Source organism: Marmota marmota, unplaced genomic scaffold (assembly GCF_001458135.2).
Source record: "Marmota marmota marmota unplaced genomic scaffold, marMar, whole genome shotgun sequence".
NCBI classification, from domain to species: Eukaryota; Metazoa; Chordata; class Mammalia; order Rodentia; family Sciuridae; genus Marmota; species Marmota marmota.
The window spans coordinates 15616417-15631950 of record NW_026000019.1 but is presented as its reverse complement, the minus strand read 5'-3'; the positions used below and the strand labels follow the sequence as shown (position 1 = coordinate 15631950).

Here is a 15534-nt window from a genome sequence, read left to right as displayed (position 1 = left end):
CTAGATACAACTTGGAGATGAAGGCAAGACATCCCTTGGGTTGTGACAGAAGCATCAGAGTTTTATCTAGTTAAGAAAATCAACTGGAACAGAAGAAGTGGGAAGATCAAGTAGAAAGAAAGGGGTGGAAAGGTCTTTTCACTGGATGCCCAGCCTGACCAGGACAGCTCTTTCTCTGCCTGGAAGTCAGTGAGGTGGGTGTCATGACCCCATCTTACCAAGGACACCTAAGCTGAGGGGTCATAAGAACTTACCCAGAGCTACACACAGAGGCAGGGGCCGAGCATCTAATCCTAGTCCATTTGATTCTGTGGCAGAGCAGAGGGCCAGAGCCCAGGGTCCCGGCACACCAGAGTGCAATCCTCGGGAGCTGAGAGGACACAGGCAGCTTACTGCACTTTTTCCTGTGTCCTGGAGAGAATAGACTATTAGTGTTTTATTCATTCCCTGCACTGGGCCAAGCATAATTCCCTGACAACATGCATTCAGGACGGTCCACAGGGGGACCAGGGCAGAGGAAGCAGGGCTCTCAAAAACCTTGTTCTTCACATGAAAATAGACCAGGCAGTGGGAGGGGGCCAACTGAAAATAGCCTGAGGGAGTGAGAGACGAACACGTGAGAAAGCGAGAGGGAGGCAGACAGCTGTGATGTGGTGAAGAAAGGGCACCGTGTGGAGAGGCGCAGGCCCAGCACGGGAGGCAGAGATTTTTTTTTTTTTTCCCCAGGATTCTGTTAAACCATCCATTCTTCCCTCCAGGCAAAATCATTCCCCAAAAGATAGGGTATGTTAAATTATGTCAACTTAGTTAAACCACACTTCCTGGGCAGTCTACCTGCCCTTCCAGGAACCTACATTTTCTGAAGGAAACAAATAAATAAAAGCATAAATGAATAGACAGGTAACACTTTCCCCCAGATTTGAAATTAATGCATTCGTATTATATAAAATTGAAAATGCATAAAAGCATAGTGAACAAAATCAGCCATGCTGTCACATACATATAACCATTATTAGCATTTTTATACATTGATTTTCTACTTTACATATGTAAAGATGAGAGAGAGAGAGAGAGAGAGAGAGAGAGAGAGAGAGAGAGAGAGGAGAGAGAGAGAGATCCAAGATGTTGCAAAGGAACAAAATAGGAAAAGAGAAACAGGGTCCTCTGGTTCTTAAACAGAGACACGTGTTACTAGCGCTCCTGAAGTATCCAGAACTACCTGTTTTCTAGTTGACTTCAGATTCTTACAGTTTCAAAGACTCTGAGCTTTTATTTATGTCTTATCTCTTCTGCATTTTTTTTTTTTTTTTGGTACTGGAGATTGAACCCAGGGTTGATCTACCACTGAGCCACATCCTCCAGCCCTTGAGACAAGGTCTTGCAAAGTTGCTTAGGGCCTTACTAAGTTGCTGAGGTCTGGCCTTAAACTTGTGATCCTCCCACCTCAGCCTCCAGAGTTGCTGGGATTAAAGACACATACTACCACATCTGGCCATAAAATGTATTGGAAAAAATATTATTTAGACCTACCTATCCCTCCATTTACCAACATATTCCCATCTCCATCTCCACCCGCTGCAGCCTGGCTGGCTGGGCAAAATAACCAGGGGGTGACGAGCAACTTGTGTACATTGATACGGCTGGAGTGGGCGCCGTTTATTGTAGGACAGGAGGGGTATTTATACATTCCACACAGCTTATCTTAATTAACATAAACTAGATACAGCAGACAACCAATAAGGAATCTCCACACTTAATGGCTCGCTGGCATTATTTCACAAACCACTCCCTTTGGCAAAATGCCAGGCGCCATCTTGACTTGTTTACAGACTCTAACATCCACCCTTAAAGGAATTATCTTCATGCACTGGTGTCACTTCATGTCTAATTCATACTTTTGTAAAATTACTATACATATCGATACAGATATTTACACATACATATACACATTTCTCTGTGTGTAATTATATGGCACATATGTTTACTGAAGACTGTATCTATTTTATATGTATTATCATATACATATACAATAATCTTTTAAAATTTAACATTCCTTTGCCATGCACCTTCACAAACTCAGCTCCACATGAGCACTGCTTAGGCCTTTTCTCTGTATTCATTCAGTTTTTCCAGAAAAGACTGACTCTTTCTTCTTCAGATGAGCTAGAGTCCTGGCAGGAAAGCACTTTACAGAAGGCCAACGTTCCCCTTGTCTTAGCAGTCACCTGACCCTCCTCTGCAGCCTTCTGGGGAGAGACCCCTGAGGCTCTGACTCCTCTTGACAAGAAGGCTCCAACCCACGCCCCTGTTTTTAGCTCGTCCTCTCAGTCTTGCCGTGGAAGGGCCATAGATCAAGTGTTTGTGTCTCCCCCCAATTCACTTGTTGATAGCATTTGGAGATGGGGCCTTGATGAGGTGAGTAGATCATGAGGACAGAGCTCTCATGACTGGGTTGGTGCCCTCATAAAAGAGACCCCATAGGTCCCTTCCACCATAGAAGCCATCGTCTATGAACCAGGCACTGAATGTGCACCTTGCTCTGGGACTCCCTGGTCCACAGAAGTGTAAGCAATACATTGCTGTTGCTCATAAGCGAGCCAGTCTGCAGCACTCTGTATGGTAGTCCACACAGACGGAGGCAGGCAGTGTTGATGGACTCAATTCTTCACCCCTTCCTTCATCAGTGTCCTTTACCATGTGGCTTGGGAGCTCTTCTCCCTAAGGGGCAGGAGTCTAGGTTCTCACCCCTCGAGTTGAGGTTTGGTTGTGTGATTCACTTTGACCAAGATAACGAAGCATGGGTAAATGTGCCTGCTCAGAGCCTGAGTCTAGCATTTCAGTGTGTCCTTCTGTGCCTCTGGTTTTTCCACGAGAGCAAGGTGTCTGTGCTGGCCCACAGGCCTCAGCAGGAGCCAGAGAGACATGTGCAGCAGAGCTGCCCCAGCTAAGGCGCTCCCACCAAGTCCAGCCTTCAGGAAAGCCCCCTCGCCCATAAATGCATGACCAATCCTGCTGATCTTCAGCAAAGGGTCACTGTGCCACTGAGGTCTTGTGACTCTGTTATATATTATTATTGTGCCTATACCTAATTAAGACACCTTTCTCTTCCAATACTTGAGACTTTCAGGGGGCTGGGATAAGTGGGAATATCATCTATTTTCTCTTTGTCAAATATTTAACACTTTCCCATCAAATTCATCTGATCTTCATGTTCTAAGCTTTGTCACCGTCTCTCACTCATGGTTCTTTATCCCCTCACCCCGCCAATTCTCCTAACCTTTCTCAGTTTCTACCTGTTTAGTTGCTTTATTGTCATCTTAAAGGATTATTTCAGAATCCAGGAAAAATATGTTTAATATTTAAAAATATGTTTAATCAAAAGTCCTTCTTTCCTGAAACATTCTGCTAAGCATGACAGAGGCAGCGCTACTGCTTACCCAACAGTTTTTATTTCTCTTCTGGGAATAGCCTCCCCGCTGCTCCCATTTAGGTTTCTGGTGTAGACGGCTGGTTCTGGCCAACAGAAAGCGAGCAGAAATGATTCAAGCCACTCTTATGACTCCCTTCTTTTTCTACCATTATTATATTCAGTGTATTTAGAGTCATTGTTAACTCAGTCTTTAGGAGACAGAATATCAAAAGAAATTTTATGTTAAGAAAATACATATGTACATAAGATTTTGTATCTCCCCATTTGGGAGAGGTGAACAGTAATGTCTTATTCATACAATATATAAATGCAACTATTAGGTGAATGAATGATGCCCATAAAGTACTGCTTAGAAGTTAAAAATAGGTAGAAGGATATGTTTGGACACTGAGAGTGCAAAGGGTTTTCTTTATTAAACATTGTACCTCTCCGCTCTTCTCTGTACTTAATGGTGCAATGCCTAAGATAACAATTTTTAAAATGTCTGTTTCCAGTTTGACTCTGCTAATTAGAGGCACTGCTTTGACTACCTTGACTCCCTCAGGAACTTGCCAAGTCCAGTCCACGCCCTGTTCTGAGGAGTGGAGAGACCACTCCAGAGGCACTGCTTTCTCCTGAGGGCTTATTGTTACTAAAGCCAATCATGTGACTCAGAGGAAGCCACCTTTCTTTTTCCTTGTCTCATGGGTTATTGAGTTTCAGAGCCTGGAAGCTTCGCCAAGAACTGGCACCCCATGCATCTTTGCTTATTGGAGTGTGAAGGTGTGCATTCAGTGGTCACAGAACCATGAACTTGGAACTCCATGGAGGGGATGGGGTAACTCCTAGATCCCTGCCAAGATGATCAGCCTCAAATGTGGGACAGACAGTAAGGATACTTCCAGAAGAAGTAGAAACTCTATTTCAAAAGGAACACCTGAAATCATGAAAGACAGATGGACACCCAGTGCCCATCATGAAAGACATGGATATTTAATAAATGAATTTGCATACTTCCATACTTCCGGGAGGATGATCACCTCGGCCACTCAGTTTTTTGGTGTGTTTCTCACAGGCGGTGACTAATCTGTCATTATGTGAGACGTGCTCCTCAGTATTGGATGTGCTGGGGAGAACTGGTAGTTACTTGGTACATAGTGATAACACCAATGCTTTTGCCTACTTCTGGTGCCTTCTGGCAGGCTCCACTGAATTAGACCACTTAGTACCTACAAATGATACTGAAAAAAATAATCATAGGACTAGAGACTGAGCAAGTCACACAGGATGTCTCTTTCTCCCTACGGGAATCATTGGAGGAGTCTTGCGAGTAAGGCTGAAAATGTTATTTAGCATTTTCCCAACTCCTAGGCTACAGCTGCCAAATGATTTTCAGACTGGAGATCTTGTCCATGCTGGTTGTTATTACAAATGTACTTCCCCGTGTGGGTCAGGTGAAAATGACCTGCCTCCTGGGGGTGGTCAATCAACCCTCACTAACCCCCTTCCCAGGCCCACTAACGGGATGCCAGTGACGAATCCCACAGCTGCCAGATGGAAGGGCCTAGGTTCTGACCATGGCCATGGTGCACAGACACCACCTTTCGGCATCAGAAGGGAGATGGGGAGTTAAGGATTAAGCTATTTAAGACTCTTCTCCAGCAAGGCCGCAGCAAAGCCCCATGGCAACTGGCTATATCCCAGGCTTCAGTCAATCAACGCTAGTCAACCAGAAGTCCTGAACCCCAGGGACCCCATCAGACCATGGTGGGCGGGGGGCTGGGGGACGGTCTGAGGCTTTTCCAACTAAGAATGCTGATGTAGAAAATCTAACCAGCAAAACATCATACCATCTAGTTGCAACCCCTAGCCTTAGATCTCATTTCCTGTTCACATCAGAAGTGGGACTAGTGCTTCCTCAGCCATAAACATAGAGCTGGCAGAATAAGGCTGGAGCAAAGTCCTCCACCGAGATGCTCATGAGCAAGGCACTGAGTGTGCCCGGCTAAGGGCTGATGCTTTCTCGGTCAGACAGCTTAGAAGTCCCACAGTCCCAGAGCTGTAGTCCAGAATCTGTCCCTGCTAAATGCTGGGCCTTGACCTGTAATGTAGCAAGCCACGGGGTACCTGAACACTTGCTAAAATGCACACAGCCAAGAGCTCTTCCCAAAACTCTGGCAAATTTAGTACGTAGCTGCCTTGCTGTTTGCCCTGCTTTGCACGGCACTTAGAGCTCAGTTCTTATATTTTCTCCCTTGACAACATCATCGCTTTTCATGTTTTAAATGTCACCACACGCTGCTGATTCTCAAGTACATACTGTACTTGTACGTTTGGCTTCTCTAACCTTAGGAATTACATTCTCAACCACTTACTTGACTTCTCCATCTGAATGTCAAGGGACATCTCAGACTCTTTATGTCCTGGACTAGAACACTGTTCTCCATCTCTGCCATGACCCTTTTCCATGCTGTCCCACCTGCCACCTGGATGTCATCGTCTCTCACCTGGAACACGTTTTCTGACCTTCCTCCTTGCCCATCTATGCCCCCTTCTCCTATGGCAAACAAAGCAATCTTTTGAAAATGTAAGCTAAATCATCTCATTCCACTGCTTATTGGTTTACAAATGTCAAGTTTGTATGGCATAAAAGTCCCCCCAGCTACCTTCATGATGACGATGTCTCGTCCTTCTAGGCCCACCTGAAAGCACATGTTCTTACTACCTTGTCTAAAGTCCTCCTCGTTCCTATTCTTTAACTAGCACCTTCACAAGTTTTAATTGTGCAAAATGCTTGTTTAATTGATTGCTTCATGAGTTTCATAAGAGCAAATATCTTAGCCTGTTTCATTCATCATTTTTCCAGACTCGGTACAAATGGCAGTACATCTATTAAGGGCTCAAAAATATTTTTAGAGCAACAACTAAATATTTCTAGTGTGCTTGCTCCGTGTGTCCTCACAGCATTACTTCACTGCCTTTGAGACTTTAGTCAACATTTTTCTCTCACATAATGGGCCATTTTTAACAAAGCTTTTTAAGTTTAATCACTCTAGTAGAATTCAGGTAAGGAGGGCAACTCCACATGTGAAGATGGAGGTGCTGCGGCACTGATAGATGAACTCCATGGTTCACCTTCCGCCAACCGCTACACAGAAAACTGTTAAAAACATAAATATGATCTTCACTCATGCAAGAAGCTCTGTATAAGGTTTTTTTTTAAAATTGCATTTTAATGATGATTTCCCCTATGTCAGTATTAAAAGTTCCTTTTTCAGTTGAAAAGCATCCTCTATTAACTTTTTTTTTCAAAAAGAGTGAGTCCATGGTATATACTAATCATTTTGTTTATATACAAATGTTTTGAGTAATTGTTTAGTTGGGTATAAAATTTGGGGCACTAATTCTTCCTCTTACAGCTACCCAAACTCCAAAAGTTGCTCCATTATCTTTTAGCATTTCTCATTGGAGGAAATGAAATTTGTCTGTCACCAATCTAACATTAATGCCTCTGTAAACAATCTGTCCATTGTCTTTCTTTCTTGTGCCTGGGTACTCGCAGGATTATTTTGTCTTTTTTTATAATTTGAAAATTGTGCTCGACTCTATCTAGGAGAGGGTGTCATTTTATTAATTTAACTATAAAAACTGAGCTCTTTTGGTCATTGTGATGTGAGATCTTTTCTCAAATCAAGAAATATTTTCATGATCTTTTTGATTTTTTTCTGGCTCCAGTTGCTTGGGATACTTTTCAAAAGGACTCTAATTAGCTGGTAAAGCTTTAGTCTTCTGGATTCACAGTGTTCCTCATTTCCCCCATTCCCTCTGCATTTTTGAAGAGCTTCTGCCGTTCCTCTTGCCAATTGTGAATCGCCTTCTTTTCAGTTCCGTTCCCAAGTGCTCTGATGTTAAATTGAATTCTTCTAATTCTTGTACAGGATGCCCGCATTTACAGTGGCCAGACTTGCACCTTCCCATTCCTGCAAGTTTTATGACATTTCTTTTCATGATCAGATTAATTGTCTAATCTCATATTAAAGAATATCTAATGACTGAATGACACCGACACTAATTGCCTTGCAGGGCGATCACACACTTGGTGAGCTAGTCAGGAGGGCCCTGCGAACAGGCTTAGGCTGTGGGAATCTCAGTCATGTCAGTTCTACAGTGGGGCTTTTTATTGAATTAGAAGGAAGAGCAGAGAAGCTAGATAATGGGCATCTCTGTAGGGACCCAGGCCTCTGGGGGACGTGGGCTTGACAGTGAGCAGAAGCTACTTGTGGCTGTACAGAATTTCATGCTGAAGAGTACAATTTGGGGAAAGGAGTCTAGGCTGGATTCCAGCTTTTCAGGAAAGGAGGGAGGGAGGGAGGGAGGAAGGGCGGGCAACTTCCTAGACTGACCATATAAAACTGCAGTTAACAGAGCTCTGACAGCCAAGATGTGGAGTTTGGGGCTTTGGCAGCTCTTTAGTACCCTTCTCCCAAGTCCATGCCAATGAAAAACCAAAAGCAATCATCTCTGCATAGTTATGAAAGTATGACAGCTTTTGGTGTATAACCAATAGCTCCCCAAATTAATAGCTTAAAACAGCCATAGACATTGACTTAACCAACAGTGGTGAGTTGCCTGATTTAGAGGGGGCGCAGCAGCATCACCCGACTGGTCTTGCTTTGGCCTCCTCATACGTCTGTGGCTGGCTGGGTATCACTGACTTGAGTGTCTTGGGGGATGTGTGTCCCATGGGCCTCTCATCATGTCCTTCGACCAGCCAGGTAGTCCTGTTTGCTCTTTTCATGGTGATGGCACCCATACAACACAAACCCAACAGCGCGAGCATTTTCGAGGGTCTGCTTGAGTTGCCTCTGCTAACATCCCATTGGCCAAAGGAGTAAAGCACTAGACCATTAGCGCAGTCTACCTATTTGCATTAATCTAAATTGATTAACTTAATGAAGAGGCTCTTCATCCCCATAAGAGCAAACAATTGTTTTTAAAGCACATCCCAGACCAACCATCATGTAGCGTGGAAATAAATAATTTAGGGATAAAAAAAAAACACTTCAAAAATCTCATGAGAAATTCAAATCACCTGTCACAAAGCTACATTTTCTTCCTATAACCAGAAGTGGCAATGCTTAGTCAAACTCTGCAAGGGGTCTAAGATTTTACCCTCTATGTATGCTAACAAGTTAACCTGGCACAATTTCATATTGGTAAAAAAAAAAAAAAAAGAAAAACACATTCCCGGGTCAGAAGCAAAGGACATTTTATTAGTTGTAGCACTAGCAACAGCCAGAATATCCTACTTTTACATCAGTTCCCTGAGCCCAATTTTAAAAGGCACTGCTTAGAGGACCGGGAGACACCTACATACTCTGTGTATTATGTTATGAGAGATGACAGCTGAGCTTAATGAATCCAAACCTTGTATAATAGGAAGCATGCCTGCCCTTGCCTGGGAAAGACACTGTCCCTGTCTCCCAAGGCTGTTGGCTAAACAAATATCATTGAAAAGATGGTCAGGAATAACAGCAGTCAGTGTCTTTCCTCACAAGACATATGGAAGCGTAAGAGATCCATGGAGAACTGTATTCCAATAATATAAAATAATCTTCACCCTTCTGTGCTGGCCTCAGCCAGAGCCAGGATTCATGCAGGCTTTAATATTGGTTTTGGGGACCAACACTACCAGAGGGCCCGGAGTCTCATGCATAGATGGGATGAAATGGGGAGACCATGCTGTGATCTCTGCTCACTAATTCTGAGTTCGTGCTGTGTCACTGACTGGTTAGGTAGCCAGTGCAATGCGTATCTTGAATCTCAGTTACTCAGTCTGCAAAAAAAAGGGTAGAGTCTGTGGCAGTATCCACCTAGATCCTCTTTTCTGGGTGAGAATCCTCATGTCCCAACATTTGTGGGTGTTGGATAGTGCTCTTCTCAGAAGAATTACCCATGAATAGAAGCAGACTCCCCAAGACAATAAGCCCTGCCCACCCCTACACTGGGCGCCACTGATGTTCCACAGCTTCTGTAGAGTCCAGCTGACACGAAACGCTTCCTGAGTTCTTTCTCTTGCTGTTTTAGTCACCTTTGTGTCACTGTGACCACAAGACCTGATACGAACAACTAAGAGGAGGACAAGTTTATTTTGGCTCGAGGTTCCAGAGGCTCAGTCCATGGTGGGCCGACCCCATAGCTGTGCCCTGAGCTGAGGCAGGACATCACGGAAGAAGGGCGCAGTGGAGGAAGACTGCTCAGTTCACGACAGCCAGGAAGGAGAGAGAGAGAGAGAGAGAGAGAGAGAGAGAGAGAAGAGAGAGAGAGAGAATATGAGACTTGAGTGCAAGGAATAACGAATCAGGGATAATATAATCCCCAAAGGCACTCTCCCAGCGACCTACTTCCTCCAGTCATGAGCTACCTGCTACAGTTCTCACCCATTAATCCATTCAAATTATTAATCTATCAAATGTATTAATCCACCGATTAGGTTACAGCTCTTATAATTTAATCATTTCACCTCTGAACATTCCTGCATTGTCCCACACATCAGTTTCGGGGAACACTTCATATCTAAACCATAACACCTGCTCTATCTTACTTACCTCTTTCCGCTTCTCCAAAGAGCCACCTGTGTATAAATCACATGCGTTCAAACCCCAGACCCCAGCTCTAGACCTCCAAAATTCTGGATCTTTTAGAGAAGTCATGTAGCCTCCAAAAAAGTCTCATAACCTGAAAGTCTGAGCATTGTGCACACTTGTATGAGAAACAGAGGAGACACAGAAGAGAGACAGAGAGAGTTATAGAGAGAGGTACAGTCAGAGAGAAACAAGGACCTAAAACATGCTCTCCGTAGTGGTGCGTATAACCTAAAGTAAAAACTGATTTCTCAGGCTGCCTGAGCCTGGGAATAATGTCAGGAGAGACAGTCATTCGTTGGGACTGCTCTTAGCTTTCAGATCACTGTGGTTACCTGCTGCTGCTCCAGCCTGCACAAGATTGTATGCAGATACACACCACAATGCCCCTGGCGATGCTGGTGCCCGGAAAGCTGCCTGCCACCATCACTTGTCCTGATGCTGCCATTAATGCTAGGCTGCTGTTTCTGCATTAATCATTCTCTACTTTGGTTGAAAGGATTCAGCCATTTCTTAAGCTGCGCAGTTGACTGCTTGGGTACAAAAGCCAAACCAGATACTTCTTAACAAAACTCTAGGTCATCTTTACAGTTTTTAAATTTCTGTTTCCAGCACCTCTTAGAATTCCAAAATGAATTCATATGTCCTTCCTTTTGAATAGAAGTCTGTCCCCAGAACTCATTTTTGACCACCCCCCCTCCCCATTTCTACTTAGAGGTAGCTTGTGCTCCCCCCCCCACCTATTTCCAATCAGCCACTCTCTCCCGAGTAAAAATCAACTCACTGGGACACAAGTCTTGTTTTTTTATTCTGATACTTTTTTTCCATCTAAATAAAGAATATTCTAGATACAATGTTCTGTACCCTTCGATATGATGCTTTGATTGACAGCATTTGTTATTAGTACAGAAACCAAGTCCCTAAAGTCAAACTAGCCAGGGTTGAGTCATAAAAGTCCAGTTCACATCAGCAACTCCATCCTGCCCCCACACCCCTCACCTGTGAAGGCAGAGATGTGTCCAGTCTTCACTAGTGGAGGGAGGAAGAGAAATGGCATAAGAACCAAGATTTTTCTGGGGTGGGCTCACATCTTGTAGACAAGTCCACCCCAGAGGTCTCAAATTGAGCAAAATTAAAAAGGCACAAAATGGGCATGGAATTGCATCCTATCCATCCCAAAAGATTTGGGAAACACGTGGCTCCTCCAGAGAGTCCCACTGCAGAGGTGTAGACGCTCCTCTCCAGCATGCCAATGCTCCTACTTGGAGTATTCTTTGACTCAACAAAACAGCACCTGAAAATTGGGAGACCTGCTAGCACTCACTTATTTCAGAAGAGAAGCAATCGGTGCTCAGAGTGATCTTGCTTCACTGTGCCTCAAAGGGAATTAGGGACGTGGTGAAGAGACAGGCACAGATGCTACTTGAGAGTGTTCTCATTTAGAACATTTGAATCCCTCAGAACACTAAGACACATTTATTTGCTGCTCTGAATTATGTTTCTCAAAAATCTAAAAATATTTACTCTTTTGTCAGGCCTTGGAAAATCAAGTTTTGAAAGCCATCCTCCTCCCATGCCCATTATGTAAACGTTCACAACAATCCACCAGCGGTCAGAGACAAACAGATATGGAGACTATTCTGTGGAAACAAAAATAGTGACAAAGGGCTCGGAATCTAGTTCTGGCAGTCAGGGAACAGAATTAACAGAAAACAATCCACCTCCACATCTGGAAAGGAAGCAAGGATTTGTCACTCAGTGTAGCTGTCCCAAAGGCATCAACATACATCATTTCACTTTGGTGTCTGGGCATAGCTAATACCCAAATTAAGGCATCTGTTTATGTCCCCAGAAAAAAAAGACATTTTCCCACATCCTCCTGAGAACTAAAATGAACTATAAGGTATAGGTGAGATTTTAATAATGGAAGTTGTGATTTTGTGAAGTCCAGAAAACAGAGGAGGAATGTAAGTGCGTGTCTGTCGGTGCCAGGAGAGAACAGTATTGTCCATGCTGCACACTGGATGCAGACCCTGAAGGGCTGTGCTCCAGCATGAAGCAAGGGCAGAGTGCACATTCTCTGCTCCTCTGCACAAGCGATGGGTGATTTCACCTACTCGTACATGCAGATGGCTCAGTGACCAGTGAGTCACGACCCAGACCCAGATGATCCAGACCAATGTGGACACTGCCCCTGGGATGTCCCATAGACATCTCACAATTCCTACCTCTGAAACTGACCTCAGTACCTTCTCCTCAGTGACCACAATTTGGAGCTACTTCTCCCTTGATTTCTTTTCCCACAGCTGTAACAGCCAATCAGAGAAACCATTAATTCGTCTCCATAATATGGTACCAACTCATCCGTCTCCATCCCCTTGCTACTACCTGAGTTCACACCAATCTCTCATGTTATTTCAAGAATTTTCCAGTTTCTCTACCTCCAACTTTGTCTTCACCAATTCATTCTTATGTAAGCCTCTCCCTCCACCACCCAAATGGCTTTTAAAGTCACAAACAGGAGGCGATCCTTATTGTGTAATGATTCCTAATTGCCTTCAGGCTCAAACTCTAATGCTTTAGGTCTGCCCTTCATCCTGTCTATGGAATGTCACATTGTATCATTCCCACCTTGCACTCTGAATCCTGCCTCACGGGACCACTTGCAGTTCCCTGGAGAAGTGGTTCACCCTTACCTCACCACCTCCCCCGGCCCTTCTTCTCCTGTTACCTAACTGCAGCCCACTCATCTTTCAAGACCCCTCTCAGACATTGCCTGGCTCAGAACACCTCCCCATGGCATTTATTTAGCATCATACATCACATACGTGAAGGTCCTCTCTGGCAAGGCTAGGCTCTTGAAGACAGGTAGCATGTCTTATTTGCATAGTACATAATAAGAGTTCAGTAGGTCAAAACTCAGTTTTTAAATTCTGGTCTTTTTAAGAGGAGGAGATTTTTTGTAAAAGTTTTCACTTCTGAGTTCTCTGAGCAACTTCAGATTCTAGATCTGAACTGTTACTGGGAAGAAATCTCGTGTGAAGGTCACAGGCATCTATATTACTAGGAACACATATTTTTCATTGTAAAGAAGAGCTCGAATATGAGTTGTCCATCAGACTCTGAGCTTAACAACTCATCATATTCCAGTTCTAGTCTTATTGTCCCTGAGATGGACTGAAGTGGGCCAGGGACTAAAATGTCAATGGAAAAGACACACCCGCCAAGAACTGGGGTTCTTCCCACACCATGCAGTCATGGGACCCTGCCAGGAGGGTTTTTTTGGCCTGACAAGCTGTAGGCAGTTGGTTTCACCACCAGAGACTTAATGATAAAGCAAACTCTGCGCAACGTCAAGAGTGAGGGACATGGTGGCCGCAGGGCTGAAGGAGAAAGCAGATTTAGAGCCTCTGCCTTCACTTCCACAGATGCCGTTCAAGTCTACATCTGATTTGCTAGTGACACAAATAGGATCTCAAAGTAAATACCTCTCCTCCCTTCACAGATGTTGTCAGTGGGAAGCTGTCGGGTGCAGAGGAGGCCATCCGTCTTTTCCACACACTCCCATTCTTAGGAAATCTGTCCTCTTTGCATTTGGGCCATTCTGCCCATGGGAAAAAGGTAGGGGTGGCCGTTCCAGATCTGATCCCGGGCACCTGGAGAAAGTATCAAAAAAAAAAAACCTCACTAAAATGATAGAAACACAGACTTATCTGTGTCCAAAACAGATGATGTCTTCAAAGGTCACAGATGACTCCACATACTCATGCCAAGACTTTTCAGGAACCGAGGTTTATTCAAATGAGAAGCCAATGGCTTCCAACTCTAATTCTCAGGGGGGTTAAAGGAAAAATATCCCGGCTGTGAGGATTACTGAACATTATAATCCTTTGTGCAGAATGAGGAATATAATCTTTTATTCTGAAAAACTATAGTAAGAAAAGTGAGCCAGTCTACCCAGGAAGCCAACTGCTAACCTACCCCAAGGCAGGAGAACAACTCTCCAGGCTCTTGGCTTCTCTTCTGAGCCTGTGATTCTATAAATCCCCTCAATAAAAAATTGTCAGACATACCAAGTGATTTATATCTACTTTTTCCTCCAAGTTAAAAAAATAATCACTGGCAGGTGGCTGATGTGGGGGCTAAGGTTTCAGAAGGATCAGGCTTGGCTTCATCTGTATCATCACCCAGTGGCATTTGACCAAGGCCTGTAGATAAGAGCCTGAAATAGAATCGTGAATCAGGAGAACATATTTGGAGTGACTGATTCTCCCAAAATTGTCTAGGAATGTGCACGTGCTCTTAGCTAGTCTGGGTCAGAGCATGATAAATACAATGTGCTTGTTGCGAAAAATTTAGTAGGGAGACTTTGGAAGGAAGGCAGTTCCAACTACACCACAGGAAAATCACCATAAATAGCCCCAGGTTGAAACTGGAGACAGAACAATGCCAGATTCTTCTACTCTTGGAAGAAAACAAAGAAGAGATATTTTAGGAACAGTTCTAGGAGCAAAAATCTGACACTCATTTCTGAGCTTCATGAGGGGAGTTATGGAAAGAGAAATAAAAATACAATCCTTAGGATTAGGAGGGGGAGCTCACTAGATTTTAAGATGCATGTATAGATGTTGACCAGGGTGAGCAGGATCCCACAGAATGCAAAGCATCCATACCCTACGTACTCAGCACTGTATGTTTGATATTGCATATATTTATTTGAATACTCTTACATCTGTTCAGTAATGACTGGCAATGAGGCAAAGTATTACCAGAAAAATATCCTGCTGTTATGAGCATGTATTACTTTTAAAACATAAACTAGAGGTTAAAATATATGTATCTCACAAACACATGGGACATATTACATCTAACTGGTATGGGGATGGTTTGTTCCATTTCAAGATTTTTCAAAGTACTTCTCTGATATTATTGGTCAATTACCACAGTACCAAAGTTTGGAAAAAGAATGAACGAACCCACTCCAGTTTTTAGGGAAGAAAACAGGATTGAAGTCCCTGGCTCTTCTCCTACCTTGGTAAGATGGGGTTTTGAGGAGCTGTGACTGGGAAGATGGAGAGGAGAAGATGAGGCCATCTACTCTCCACTCTCCTCCATCTTCACATCCTTAGAGTCCAGCCTTAGAGAACACCAGGGAGTCAGAAATCCTGGACAAATTCCCAGTTTAGAAGCCATGGTCCCACTTCAGAAATCTATGCCAGACCTTGCCCTCTTGCATGGCCTGTGGTATTTCCCAACAGTTGAAATCCCATCATCACAGAGTGGCCAGATTCACTCCAGGAAGGTTCTAGTGTGGAAGATTATGCAGCAGTCATAAATAACAACAAAAATCCCAGTATATTGACAGATAAAGATCTCCGAGACATATTGGGGAGGGAGAAAGCAAGTTACAGCATGATATATACATTATGACATTGTTAATGTTAAAAACACAAACAGCACTAAATCTTTCTGCACATAACT

General features: G+C 43.7%; 1 long non-coding RNA gene across 1 annotated transcript in view; it reads right to left on the bottom strand.

Annotated features, from left to right (window-relative positions):
- LOC125618653 overlaps positions 1 to 14194 on the bottom strand; it is an 82261-nt gene extending 68067 nt beyond the window's left edge. Inside the window, exons 1-2 of the long non-coding RNA XR_007349993.1 lie at positions 14035 to 14194; positions 13542 to 13709 (exon numbers count right to left, since the gene is read on the bottom strand). This is a non-coding gene — a long non-coding RNA (uncharacterized LOC125618653). The remainder of the gene's footprint in view (positions 1 to 13541; positions 13710 to 14034) is intronic.
- Between the last annotated feature and the right edge of the window lie 1340 nt (positions 14195 to 15534).